Genomic DNA, 15,497 nt, shown 5'->3' on the forward strand with positions numbered 1-15,497 from the left:
TTTCAAAATCCATTCCCAGTTCCTGAATTCTGGTTCCGAATTTAGATTCTGGTGTAGATTTATAAATGATAGTAAAAGAAAACAACATTCGAAAACATCGAACTAATTCCACAAATCGGCAGTTTTTAAAACCATTAACATATTCATTGTTATTTCCATTGTCACTTTGTCACTTTGTATTTTTTTACATACATGACCTAATAATATCGGAACCGAAAGTCAGATACAGATAAAATTTAAACCCAAATAAAGTTCTGCGAAATAAGTTTATGATAAGTTTGTAAAAATCGGCCTCAAAAACTTTGAGAAATTTAACTCAGCTCCGTTTTGAGTTATTTATTACTATTTCCAGAACCAGAAACTAGAGACCGGTAAAACTGAAGTGAGATTTTTTTCGAATCTGGCACCTATTACATAGTCGTTTATGCTAAATCACCCTAATAATCAACGTTTTTACAAAAATCATTTTGTTATTTCGAAAACGGTCTTTATATCAAAATAAAATTCGGGAATATTGTAAGTTACTTCAAGACCTTTCATTTGAATCTAAGTTTGTGAGAATCAGTTCAGCCATATCTGATAAAATTGTGTACAGAAAAATGTTACATACATACATACCCACGCATACACACACTTAGACACATACAGACATTTACAGATCTCGACACGCTGGTTCGAATGTTATACTTGGCCCACCGGGCCTCCATGTTCTCCAAACCAGTCACAGAATCAAATTTCAAGTATAACTTTAGAGGTAGCATTGCTGAACAATTGGTAGATTCCGAGTTGCAACGATTTAAAAACAGCACATACAAAAAATACTTTCACCCTTTCAAAAAATCTGTATCGCATTGGAATTTCCTTTCATATAAAACAATTGATTAGTCATACTGAAGATGTGTGGAATGTTTTATTCTAATTGGAGCAGCAACTCGATCCTGATTTTTACACATCTTCTGTTGTTAATTCTTGGAAATTATAAAACACCCGAAAAATTTATCCATATCCGGCATCCGGTTCCGGTATTACAGTGCGATTAGTGAAAGTTTTTAATTCCATGAGTATTTTTCACAAGTGATGGCGAAACGAGGTGTACATTTTTATAAAACTTACTGCTAAATTTGTCTAGTTCGCCGATCTTGTTAGTTAGTGGATATATAAAACTAATTTGTAACTACTAGTTCCCAGTTTCCGCTTCCGAAAGCACCGAAAATAGAGAAGAAAAGCTCAAAAAACAGAACTCACTTCGATTTCCCAGCAACGGTAGAACCGATTTGTACAAGTCGTGATTCAAATTAAAGCTTTTATTGTTTAAAAAAATACGGTGCAGTTTCATTCAAATCCGACTTCCGATTCCGAAATTATAGGACGATGAGTGTTAAAACATTTAAATCGTCATTCAAAATAACGATGCAAAGCTGGTACGAGTCGGTACGTGCGGCCTTGCTCCGTTCGCCACGTTCTTTGCTCAATTTCGTATAGCGTGCAGGGTTGCTAGGTTTAAATCTATATTCTTCAGATGAAAAATATGTAAATCACTAAATCTTTTATTCAATTTGTACCTACTTGTTAGTGTTATTACAAAATCATGATAACGACGCTTTTATATAAGAGTACACTTATTGCATTTCTCATATAAAAAGTTTATACAATCACTTGAAATATTTACTAATAAAAATTGACCTGGAGGTCTAAGTGTATCATTCGAGTTGAGCGATGTCTATGTGTGTGAGTATGTGTCAAATAATGTCAATCATAAAATAAAAAATTTAAAAGTTCCATAGGTTGCTATTGAATTTCATCATGCTTTCATAGGGTAAAATGTGTTTAAAATTGCACGTCGTCATTTAGAGCGACGATACAAAAAAGGGTAAAATTCTTCTAGAATTGGATCAAAACTGATTGAATTTGTGGGCTATATTAGATATTTACTAAACGAACCGACTTCGGCTATACTGGTTCCCAGTTCCCGGTTCTAGAAGTACCGGGAACAGTGGTCAACAACTCTAAAACGAGATTCACTCAATTTCCTCAGATATGATTTGATCGATTTCCACAAACTTAGGCTCAAATGAAGGTTCCTACATTCTCATGGGTTGCTGTTTAATATGTGTTTAGTTATTTAGTGCGACGATTCAAAATAAAGAAAAATTCTTATCAACTTGACATAAGCAGCACTGTTGCCCTTTATAGTAACCATAGTAGTATTACCCAACGTTTCTATAAAGGTCTCATACGCTCAGGCTATTATTTCATTCGATATCCGGACGTTTCAATCAACTCAGTACCATGGAGCCTCTTGGAGCCGAATCGCGTAGAAATCACGACAGTACATACTTGAAGAAAACATCAAGTAAGCTGCTCAGCTTTTTAGTTTCTACTTGAATATCACATTTCTTCATCTAAACTCGTTTCAAAAACATTTCGAAAATTTCTTACAATATTGTTGTACTTATTTATCTGCTTTTTTTGCCCAATATGCAAAAGGTTATACTAGTTGTGCTCTACACTATACAAATCAACTTTATTATCGATGGAATTTTTTTTTGAGAAAACTTTAGGGAAATTCGAAAAATTGAAGAAATTTCTTACGATGGATTATTCGAAACTACCGAGTACCGTTAATAATTACTGTTTTCCAGAATTACTACAAGCATAGAGGCACAAAATTAGCTATTCTTTCAGAAAAAACTACTTCTAAGTTAACAAACATCGAGAAACATTCGTAAACGGCTGAAAGTTAAAGATTTCCGGTAATCGTTATTTTAACTACGTTGTATCTTGAGAACGGTAGCATTTAGGAATTCGTTCTTTAACGAAATCGTGTCGAAAACTTTAAACGAAACATATTGAAAATTTTCTTAAATGTAGTATATCGAAAATAAGCTATCCACATACATTCGTGTTGTACGCATGCATTTGTGATGTTTTTATATGTTCAGATCACAGCATGCTGTGTGTTTGGCTGTTAGCTTTCGTATGTTTACTTGTTTATGCGGTTGAAATATTGTGTTTTCAAATTGTCGCATATTGGAAAGGAAGTGAAAATTAAGGTTCTGGACACATGGCTAAGTGAGAAGGGTATTACTATGCGAAAATTGGCAAAGCGGTTGGAATTCATCATGCCAGTAATAAAACCATCATTAATAAGTTTGGAGAACACTATTCGTTGGATGAGCTACCAGGAAGAGGCAGAAAACACGGTTTTTCCAACCCGAAACTAGTCCAGAAAGTGGTATCTCTAGCCTTGAAGAAAAAAATCAATGTCAATACGTGATTTGGCCAAAAAAGCAGGAAAGAGTGTCGGAATGATCCAGCATATCAAGAGGCGAAATCACCTGAAGACCTACAAGAAGCAGAAAATCTCGAAACAAAGTGTAGAACAGAAGAACTCCTTTCAGGTCCACAATGCTTAACTGTCATTGTTGGGGACGATGTGAGCCATGCGGACAGGACGATTCAAGTAGAGAAACTCGGTCGAAAGATATTGGTATGGCAAGCAATATGTTCCTGTGGTTTGAAGTCAATCTTTTTTTACACTACCGGAACTATAAATGCAGAAATCTTTCGATCTGAGTGTCTCCAGGAGAGATTGCTGCCTTTATATAAGAAGCATAGTACACCTCCACTGTTTTGGCAGGATTTAGCGTCGGCTTACTATGCCAAAACCACTCTCAATTGGCTTGCCGAAAAGGGTATAAATTTCGTTGAAAAAAATATCAATCCACCAAATTGCCCTCAGCTTCGACCCATCGAACGTTACTGGGCAATCGTGAAGAGGGTCTTCAAGAAGACTGTTAAGGCAGCTGGGAACATGCAGGAGTTCAATGCCATTATTGAGAAAAAAATGCCATTATTGGGAAAATTGATTTTTAGGTATTATTTTCAAATTTTTTTTGCCTAGGCCCTCCTGAAAAGTAACGCAAGAGTTTTAATGACAAACTGATCATAAAAATTGTCCTTTTAGGTCATTATGAATATGCAAAATTTGAACCAAATCAAAAAAAAGCTAAAATAAATCGACTATCGATTTTATATAGAATTGTTCAAATGTCTATTCAACACCATGCACTTTATTGTTACATTGCACGGTTCACACCGATTCGAACTGCACAGTATGAAAGTGTGCTAAAGCAAAAGTGTGATCAAAAGTTCAACCGCTCTAATCTGACAGAACGTTGACGTCTGTAAATGACAACACAGGCTTTTACTGTTTAATTGTTTTACTCGTTTTCAATTTTGTTAGCTTGTTTACCAGTCACGTGGATATTTGAAAATGCTCTGAGGTAAAACTGTTTTTTCAGTGACCCGTCCAACTTTTATTTGGTAGCCGTGCTTGTACAAGAAAAATGTGTGGTTAATGAGGTGTGGCAGTGTGGCTTTGAAAATAATTGTCAATAAACAGCATAACTTGTAGCGCAACACTAAATTGTTGAAGCATTTTTTTAAAACTTAATGCGTTTATTTGATCAACTAGAGTTCAATCTCTCGTTTACAATAGCTCAATGCTTCAAATAAATGAAAATTTACCTTGATCGTGGGAGCACCTGTAGCGGCATCTTTTGTTTATTGGATTGACTGTATTGAATGAGAAACGAAAGATAACTATTTTGTTTTTGGTTTCATTCGAGGAAAACCACAATGACGGACGCTCTCCAGTATTAGCATAGTGAGGATACTACATTCCAATACAAAATTTGCCCTTCTGTTTTAACAGAATTCACAGCCTCTTAAGCGTGCAGAATCGTTACATGATCAGTGCTACGATCCTACGGATACATCTGGCTTATTAAACTCTGAACCGCCGACTCCGGCAATTCTCCAATTTAAACTTATCATATCAGATGCATATGGTATGAAAAGAATTTTGACAACAATATAAAAAATAAACTAATAACTTACCTTTTAACGATTTTACAAATCAATCTTTCGGTTGACCGAGTTATCTCTCACATAAACGACCACTGCATCAAGTAGCGAATATTCCGTGACACGTGACTAATTCTCCGTAGTCATGCATTATTCCGCTTATCATTTCCAAGTTTCACACACAAACCACACCGTCAACCGTCATAAACCAACAGACCGCAGTAAATCGTTACAACTAAAAGCTTCCGCTGTTTACGCCGTGCTGACGAGGCTACCGAAATCGTTTGGACACCCTCGCATTTTCACTCGTCAAACTGTGCGAACTTTTCCGAAACGCAGAACATTGAGATATTCTGTGTCAATCAGAGAAGCAAAAAATAAAAGCACCACTGACTCGACTCGGTACCGACCGAATGATTAAACTTTTATATCTGACATGTTTCGCTCCGTTTTTTTTTCTTGTCTGCTTCAGTATTTTTGGGATTTTTGTTTTCTCATTGCATGAACTTTCCACAAATTCTGATCCTTCGATAGGTTCGCAACGATTCACCCGCTAACCTGCCCCCCTCCCCATAACACTTCACCGTCTGACACCTCACCCAAAACCAGTAACCATTTCCCACAAGCTGACCAGTTGCTCTCGGGTAGACATGAAATAATAATATTTGCTCTGTATTATTGCTGCCGCATCGTAGTACCGATAAACCTATTGTTGATGTTGACGATGAACCTGATGCTGAGTGATGATGGGTGGAGTGAGTCGTAAAACATGTAGTCAGCTGCAATATGCTTGGAAAGGACAGTAAATCGAAACGCACCCTTGGTCCTGTCATGAAAATGAAGTGAATTATCTTGAATACATTTTTTCCATGGAAAAATTATGCATGATTTTGACTGGGCAGATAAACTTTTTTCGTTGGTGAGTGAGTTTGTCTATATGCTGTGACGCATGTAAAACTGAATATTGATTTAGAAATATTAGTTTTGTTGGTAGTTATATTTTTCCGACGATAAATTTTTCGGTTTCCTATTAACATTCTATTAACTCAATCAAGAAAGGCATAGCATAATAAAGACATAGCAGCAATGAATGGGAAGTATCATTGACCGGCAGGAATCATTGATGTCATCTTGAGACAATTGCAATGAATTACGTAAGAAATTAAATGCATCGGCTTGTCTTATGTCTTTAATAATTCATGAGAGAAAAATCTGATGAATATTCCTATCTCGTAAACTATATTAACGGCAAGCAATTATTTCGCTGACGACTTTAGTAATTACAAACATTAATCAAACATGGAACTGCCGAGACTCCTATCAATTCTATCTCTCTTCGTGATGACATCCAACCTCTAGAATGAATAAATGTCGGCATCTTGTTTGCAAAAATTCAGTAACAAAATTTGAGCACGAACAAACCCAGTGGTTCAAGCAAAAAAAAGACTTCGCTTTAAGAAGCTTCTAGCACAATCTAAACACCCCCCTTTTCGGAACGAGTTTGGCAAATATGTATAGCAGTCGATTTACCCGAGCCTACCGGATTAACTTTGCTGGGTTCCTGACAGGGCTATCACTGCTCGTAACTGAACCTCGGAAACTATTTCAAAGTCCCAAGAAATTTTGTCGGCCGGACACTGGAATAGCTTGGTTAATTTCCGGCAGCGACAAAGTTTTCGCAGTCCCCCTGTCACTGGAATACTTGCCGGTGGTGGCTTTTGTTGGCAGATCTCGAGTTTTGTGGGTAAACGTAATAACTTTATTATATTCCTGTCCGTCCAAGCCGCAAGACTGACAGGCCAGTCAGTTGCACCACCATACTTAGTGTGCCATTTTGGAAGCGTATTTTTGCGTACAAGACCAGTTGTTAAAGCTCTTTTTAAAGAAATGTTATTGCCAACTTCTCCGTAATTTATATTCTTGAATTGAAACCATTACGATTCAGACAGCAAAAACGGAAAGTGAAAAAACAGCCATATATTGTACTGTAATCACTGTGAACCTCTCAAGTTTCTTCACACTGAAAAGTAATCATCGAAAAACAAGTCCCTTGATAAGCTCAACACAGCAAAAATTAATAAAATTTACAGGTGACGTAAATCCGCATATGACTCAAATCATAAGAACGTAATTCGTAAAAAGACTGAATTTTACAAGAATGCTTTACATATGTGTCGAACATACACTACTTTTACAGCAGCCGAGTAAAAGTAATATGTGTTAGATCTACTGTAAAGAGGAATCATTTTTGACGCTCGTATATGTCGGTCTTAGAAGACGTAAATTTACACGATATTTCCTAGGTATGTAGATAATATCGCAAGCAGCCTAAAAAGACTAATTCTGCAATTTTACACACATACTTCTAAACTAATTTCAAAACTCTTTTATAGATGAGTGATCAAATATTTTGAAAACTAATGTTGTCATTGAAATGTTCTTTCAATAAGTCGATCGTTTCGGCCGCAGTATGACAACACAGTTCGAAAAATTCTTGTGATTTTACATCTTATCAGATGCACATAAATGGAGCGTCATATCTCACACAAATTAATATTCAAGAACATATAAATTGTGTGATTTGAAAATTACATGGCGTTAAAACGAATGGAATAAAAATCAAAAGATCGACAGCAACAACGCGACTTGAACCGAAAATTATTAGATCACAAAGCACACCAGTTAGCCGACTGAGCCACAGAAGCGCATATCTGCTTGGCTGGTAAATCGTGAATATAAGTTCATACAGTCTCACTTGCTAGCCGAGTGCAAATTCCACTCGGAGCCAGTAAATTTCTGTACGAATGGAATATTGCATCATTTGAGAAGTTTAGTAGTTATGAACTGTATCGTTTGTAGAATTATGTCACCTGTAAAATTCATAATTCCTTTCTGTGAAGTGGCACTATCCTGTTGAAACCAAATTTTGGTTCACATCCATACGACTGTACGAGAATGAAGAACTTTGCTTCACGGCGTGCTACAAGACGCGAAGCAAGATCATACAGGCAGTTTTTACGGTGTTTTTCAGTGAAGGTTTACAGAAATCATTTTTGAACATAATGTTTGCACTCCAAGACCAATTTTGATCACATTTCAAAAATATTTCAAACATTGTATAGCATAAATTTTGCATTTGAACCCATTTTCAAAACGATCAATTTGTTTTTTGGGAGTTTTCCCTGTGTACCAATTCTAGAAACACTAAAAGCAATGTTCAGCAATTAATGATCATCGGTACTAAAAACTATGAATTTAGTTTTCTCATAAGCATTTGCAATATGATAACAATTCATTAAATGCTAACCTCATGAAGCACAGTCATCAACTGGCGCACAAATTCATGAACTAACAAAGGAACGAAGTAGCTCTCCTTGCTTGAGTTGCACTATGAATTTTACCCGACATACAAATGTATGCGAATAGCACATAAGGTGACAGTTTTTCAATATTATTCGTTGCTTCGGCGCATCCGATGGTCGTGTGGCTTCAATTCTTGCATCAGTTGAATTTTGAATGGCACCAAACCGAAATCTTTACGCAAATGTTTCCTCAAAGTGGATGTACAAATCCCAACTTCTTGCGTTCGACGACGAATCGATAAATTGTCGTTTTCTTCGACACTGGCCTGAACGACAGCAATATTTTCTTCAGTACGCACTCTTTTCATTCTTATCGATGGCTTGGCATCCAAAAGAGTGAATCTCGACTGAAATTTGGTCTCAAGCAGACGATTTTGTGCACCAACAAATTTTTGTGCACCAAAAACAGTTTTATTTGAACACTGATTTTAAAACTAAATTTCCACGATTTGGAAGCGTTGTTCTAAAATTAACGTATTCATGATGATTTGACAAACAATACTGAGTAAATGAGTCACTTTACACTGTCAAAACAGCTTTAAGACAATAGAGTAATCCCTATTGGTATTCCTCTATTTCGAAATATTTCAAGCTCAACATCAACTCAAATTTAAGCCATCTCAACGATAACATATTTTCAGAGCTTCAATGCCTTTTCTCGAACTAGTAAGCAAAACGAGGGAAAATTACAAAAAAATAGTAGAGCGTTAGCAATCAAGTCGTTTCCGATCATCTACACGTCATTGGAAAGATTCCAAAGGTGAGAAAATGGGTTTCTCATTAGCTGAATAATGAACAGCATGAAATAAAAAGATCGTGACGGGAGATGAGAAATGGATTGATTTCGAGAATCCCAAGCACTGAAAATCATGAGTCGATCCTGACCAACCATCGACATAAACTGCAAGACTCAATCGCTTCGGAATGAAAATGCTGCGGTGCAATTAGTGGGAACAAAAATTTGTCTTGTACTACCAACTTTTCAAGCCAGATGAAACTTTAAACACTAATAGCTACCGGTAGCAATGTAATTGAATCAAGCGTTGATCGAAAATCAATAAAAATGATTTACAAGACATGGGGAAGTACAATGCCTCTTCACACAGCAAAAGCGGTCAAAAGTATCATTTCTGGACTCAGATGGGAACTTTTGCATCGACTTACCCATTACGCTGTACCCGTCGCCTCAATTTGATGAAGCTATATGTAAACTTTTCATTCGCTTTTTTATAAATCAGTCTTGAATCGGATTGGTAACAGGTTTCCATATAAAATATACAGTTTTCCATTTATATACAAAAATTCGTTTTATATTTTTTTTCTTGATGGTCAGAATTCATGCATGCGAATAGATCAATGGTTTTGCCATTCGCATTCGAAAGGCAATAGAATTGCTGGAAAAACCGACTTACAAACGGACCCTTGGACACCCATAGTGTTATAATAGAAATCGACTCAGCTCGACGAAATAGGAAAACGTCTGTGTACGTGAATTTTTACAAGATTTTCTAATTGCTTTTTTTTTTGTTTATTTATCGCTCATTTTTCTCAGAGATATCTTAGCTAATTTTAACATGTCTAGTCTCGTTTGAAAACTACTATTGAATTGTGGATCAAGTTCGAAGATCAAATGACTACCACGTCCGGTTTCGGAAATATTATGGTATAAGTGACATTACCGACTAACCGCATATTTTACATCGGCTGAATGTTCTCGAAGACGACTCAACGAATTTAGATGAACTTAAGCTCATTTCAATGCTCACAATATTAATCAAATTGGGATGGGTTAAGGCCAACATTTCCGATTAGAGAGATGTAACAATATTTGTGACATAACCACAAATCCCAGTGTTTCTAATTTGTTGCAATTTCTCGGATATGAAAGAATCTATTTCGAAAAAACTTACTAAGGGCAGATGAAGGCCACTGGGTGAATTAATAAAGGTTTACAAATACGACGTTAAACCAACTTGGTGAGAGAAAAAATTAAATTGATTTTCCGAGGGGGAATGCAAAGAATTAAATTTTTTCATTCTTGTTGAATGCATTTTTCTCTAATGCGATGGATCATGGAATTTCGATGAAAATAATCGCTACTTGTTTGATGCTAACGGCACACGGCGCAGTCACTCTCGTTGGTTTCTCGTAAACGCATATCCGCCTTGAAATCCTCGTTGCTAGAATGAGAGTCGCGGAGAATGCTCAGTCTAGCAATAGAAACCGGACAAACTTTACTAGCAAAGTTCAAAATTCATCAATTCGAATATTCCATTCTGGTTTTTGAAACGTATAGCGTGCCTTTTGCTCCGCCTGTTTATTATCTGAAATCTATTTATCCCACCAAGGGACATCGAATTGAAATCAAGCATTGAGATAAATTTAACGTACTGTGTCTTACCACCATAACACAATTATAGCTAATATGTATTTCTATTTATTATACTTTTTGAATACATTTGTTACCAATTGGTAACTGCTAACGAAACCAGACTAGCCTCAAATAACACTATCACGTTGAAATTATCGAAAATATTAAATGCTATATATAATCATCGGTGGACCGTGCGGCTGATTCACACTGATTTTGCAATAAAAGTCCTGAAAAGCAAAAATTACTCAATTGTTTAGTAAATCAATATAGCATAAAACATCTGATTTTTCAATTCACCTAACAGTTGTCTATGTTCGAGACGTGACCAGACGAAGATTCTTTAATGAAATCGTGATGCAATGATGGCTTTATAGATTTATGAGTATCGCCGGTAGTAAAACTCAAAATTATAGCAAGTTCTACTTGCTCAGTGCCGAAATCGTAAATGGCATCTACTTAATGGTGTCACTCATTATTATCGGCCGTTCGATTACAAAGATATCCATTTTCGGGCCTCGTAAGTCGCTGTCAGAAGATTAAAAAAAAAATACATCACTTCTTCAAAGAATATTGTTTTCAAATGTTGGTATACAAATACTGTTCTAAAGTTCATGATTTTAAGACGATTAGTCGTGGAAGTTTGTGGATTATTGCTATCGAATCCGAGTAGTGCGATATAGAATCGTAATTCAGTTAGCTGTCGCAGTGAATGCGATGCGTTAGCAGTACATCGCAGTGAATTGCATCGCTTCGCTCGTTCACTCTCGCTGCATCCTAAGGTTGCTGTTAGAGTGAACGCGTTTTGCGAAGCGAAGTGAAGCGTATTGAGGCGACACATTGTTATCGCTTCGCGTTCACTGTGACATATTTGCTTTGATTGAATGAAACAAGCTCGCACGCGTGCACATCCATGTCATTTTTCTGGTGGAATTAAATGGATAAAACTCCTGCGATCTGTCAACTTTCGCATCGCTTCGCGTCGCGTGTCTCTCTGGATTCACCGTAAGGTGGATGTCAGAGTGAAAGCGTCTAGGCGCGCGTGCGAGCTAGTTGCAAACCTGTAAACAGTACATCGCATTGAATCGCTTCGCTTCGGTCCGCGTTCCGCGCTCATTCTGACATCAACCTAAGGTTGCTGCCAGAGTGCAAGCGTGACAATGCGTGTGCAAACTAGATACATTTTATCAAAGCAACCCTGTGAACGCGATTTGTCATTTGCATTTGCCACCATTTTTATATTCATTTTCTAATGTAACTAGCTCGTTCAAAATTTTTGAATGTGACAGTAAAAATTACTGAAATTTCTACTGAAACCTCAACCAATCAGTCAATTCATTAAATGTTGTATAATTGCTTGAACATATCTTATTTTAACTAAATTAATTGTGTCGATGAATACTCGATTGTAATTATGCGTAATTCATAAATGTTGAGTAGTTAATTAAAATGATATTTGATTACCTATTACTCAGTGATTTTATTTATAATAAGTATTGACAAACAAAAAACAAGTACCTTTATATCGTTTGAAGGATTAAAAACCTTTTTTAATCCACATAATGATATAATATTGTCTATCTCATATTACTCATATTATCATAAGTTGGTTCGTATGCATGCAACAAATTTGACCTACAAATTGGATAGGTGGTGATAAAATTTTTTTAACTCTTAACTCAGGATAACCGGAGCTAATTTGATAGGTCGTCTACCAACAATGAATAACGAGAAGATTTTTTGTTTTGCATCACCGCATTAGGTGACGACATAAAATTATTTCACCCTGTAATTCCGGTGCCGAAAGTCGTACCCGAAAAAAACTCTAATGTTTTGTATAAGATCATAAGACCTAAGTTTGTGAAAATCGGTCGCGCTTTTTTTCTGAGGATAGTGAATAGGTAATAAGAAATTCAAATTTTCCTGTACCTGTAATTCCGGAACCGGAAATGATAAAAAAAAAATTTCAACCGCAGCGCCGTGTTTTATCAAAATCACACACCGGTTGCAAACATTCGTAGCCGCACCGTGATTCCGGTTTATTCAACGTGCCGTGTGTTTACGGTGCTGATGGAAATTGAACAAAGCACGCCGTGTGCCTCGTTCGTAATGTTCTGTTGTGTTTTCTTATTCCGTACCAGCACGTTTTGTATCGTCATTTTAGGTGGCGGTTTGAAAGTTTTGACACACCCTGAATTGCGGAACTGAAAGTCGGACCAGGATGAAGTTTTGCATGAGCTTTGGAGACATTGTAAGCTTTATTTAAATCAAGATTTGTGTAAATTGGCTCAAGCATCGTTGATAAATCTAAGTGAGTTTTATTTTTAGATATTTTCTTCACAACTAAACTTTTTTCTTCACAAGTACCGGGCTAAGTTCATATACCTGCGAACTAATCAGTTCTGCAAAGTACATTCATTCATTAGTCAGTTTTATGAGATTTGTACCCGTGAAATTGAACACTTTCCACCTATCGTGCTGTAGTTGCGGAACCGAAAATTGGATCCTTTCATTTGAATCTTTGTTTGTGGAAATCGGTAAAGCCGTTCCCGAGAAATTTAAGTGCACATTTTTTCCTTAATCTTTACATATTACCCTGTCATTCCGAAACCGGAAATCGAATTTCATTAGCAGACTTTGGGACCATAAAAACCTTCAATTTGGATCTAAACTTGTGAAAATCGGCTCTGCCATCTCCGAGAAAAGTAAGTGCATAATTTTTTTTACATACATAAACATATAAATGCAGATATTTGCTCAGTTCGAACTGAATCGAATGGTAAATGACATTCGGGCCTCCGGGCCTCGGTTGAAAAATCGGTTTCACAGTGATTAAATCTCCAAAAAGGAAAGGACCAAATACGAAAGGCAAAATTTAAGACATAGAAGGAAATTAGTTTAAAAGCATTGCAATGCATTCGTACTGCCACTCCATTGCAGAACAGCTAACATCACCTACGATCGAAACCCACTGCTGTGTAATTTTAATCACTTGAAAAATCCTGCTATTCTCAGGTTAAATTTACTTTAGTGCGTTGAATTCAGTATATTTAGAACGAAAAACCCGATAGTGAAATGATACCTTTGCGTTTTAGATATTCTCTTAGCTGATAAGGAACTGGATTTGGACTCAAAATAAATATACTTATTTGAAAGTTTATAAATTAATTAGACAATTTTTCATAGAACCTTCTTAAAAATTACTATCACAATTGCTTCCATTCATTTTCATTCAACCAACTACATCGTGATTTGTGTAGCTTTACTAGAATTTGTCGGAACGTGGCTCTGAAATTCTACAACACACTTTCCTATCATCCCGAATTCTCATCCTTTGAATCATTCGCTTGTTAGTAACAGAATTTTTTGTTGTTTTAGTCAGTAAAAGCAAACTACGGATCCACAGGCTGCATGTTTATTTTCAATGATTTGTGTAACTGATTCTTCCAACGGTATAGATTCGGTTTGGCGAGAAACTTCGTAGCTTAGCGTACTTTTTATTGCCGAAACTTTAAACTCTTCGTCGCTGTTCAGAACACACGCGAGCGAGAATTGATCCGCACGCAAATCGGATATTGCCACTCGACTGACGCACTGTCAAGATCAAAGAACAACGGTTCATCGTGGAAACAGCACCATAACTTTCCGCTCGCTAGATTTGATTCCAAGTTACCGGCGGTTCAACTACGATACAAGGACACTATTGCTTCCAATTCCTTTCGTGCTTGAAACAGTTTCCCATGCGTCATATATTTCCCACGATTGCTACTTCGGTTGTTGTTATTGTTGTTTTTACTTTTATTATTGATATTACTCAGCACATACAGGTATTCATCACGAATACCCAACGATTCCCACAGTACACACCCGCAGCAGCGAAGACGATCCTAACTCCAATCGACCCGAACAGAAACTGACGAAGCACGGTGACAGACAGCTGCTTCAGAGTGAGTACTACCAGTACTGCTTGGTATGTACGTGGTAAAAGCAGAAAACCGAAACGACCATCCTGTTGCCACCCACCAGGCTTCCTCCCACAAGCTCAAGCTCGTGAAAATTCGATGTCGAATTGCCGAGCGAACACGTGTGTGTTGGTATTCCACGCCGCACACTACGTTTCTTTCTTCGCAAACCGAATGCAAAGGACGAAGGATTGCACCTTTTTCGTCGCATTTTACCCACTGTTGTTGTCGGAGCCGTTTTGTTTTGACAGGTAGTTTGCAGTGTGTATTAGAACGTCGAGAGCTCCTTATGCGTCTATTACATAACAGTGGGTTAATTGTAAAGTTTGTACATCCTAGCTCGGGCGGCTGGTGCTGAAACGATTCTTGAATTACATTATTCTTAGTGAACACTGTAGTATGTTTGGGATTCAAAAATATGCTGCTAAGAATGTTCAAATTGAAATTTTAGAATTACGAGTGATAGGGACAGCCCTATCATCAGAATAGACATAGCTATTGTTACTCCAGTAGAGTTGAACTTTTCCTCAATTTGAGCTAAGTACAATTTAAAATCCAATGCACTGATGGTCGAAGAAATGATAACTAAGTGCTTGCAACTACCTAACTCATACCTTGAGAGGGTGTAAATTAGTTCACATGTTTTATCCCATATGCAGCCGAACTTTGGTCACAAAATTTCTTGAAAGAAAGAAAAATCGAAGAGATTGCGTTTAGTTGCTGAATTTAAAGTTTCTGTCATTGCTCAAAACAACTGCTCTGCATTGACGAGTCTAAGACGAAACGTAAATAAATGTAAAAACGTTTATGTGCCCTGAGCACAAACATACAAACATTTTAATTCGACTGCGCGGGACATGGAAATCGAGTTCCGACGAAACAGCATTGAAAGAACGTTGCAATCCAATAATGGCGCAGTTGATTCCATAATTA

At 36.8% G+C, this 15,497-nt stretch overlaps 1 protein-coding gene across 8 annotated transcripts in view; it reads right to left on the reverse strand.

Moving 5' to 3' along the window:
- Positions 1-14,544, reverse strand: part of LOC131431035 (uncharacterized) — a 256,155-nt gene extending 241,611 nt beyond the window's left edge. For 2 of the 8 annotated variants that reach the window (XM_058596458.1, XM_058596450.1), the window contains exon 1: positions 4,903-11,957. The gene's annotated coding sequence lies outside the window, so the exon portion shown is untranslated. Of the gene's footprint in view, positions 1-4,902; positions 11,958-14,275 lie in introns of those variants that run through there. The other 6 variants (XM_058596460.1, XM_058596451.1, XM_058596454.1 and 3 more) reach the window with 6 other exon arrangements.
- Positions 14,545-15,497: the final 953 nt, after the last annotated feature.

Source organism: Malaya genurostris, chromosome 2 (genome assembly GCF_030247185.1).
Source record: "Malaya genurostris strain Urasoe2022 chromosome 2, Malgen_1.1, whole genome shotgun sequence".
NCBI lineage: Eukaryota > Metazoa > Arthropoda > Insecta > Diptera > Culicidae > Malaya > Malaya genurostris.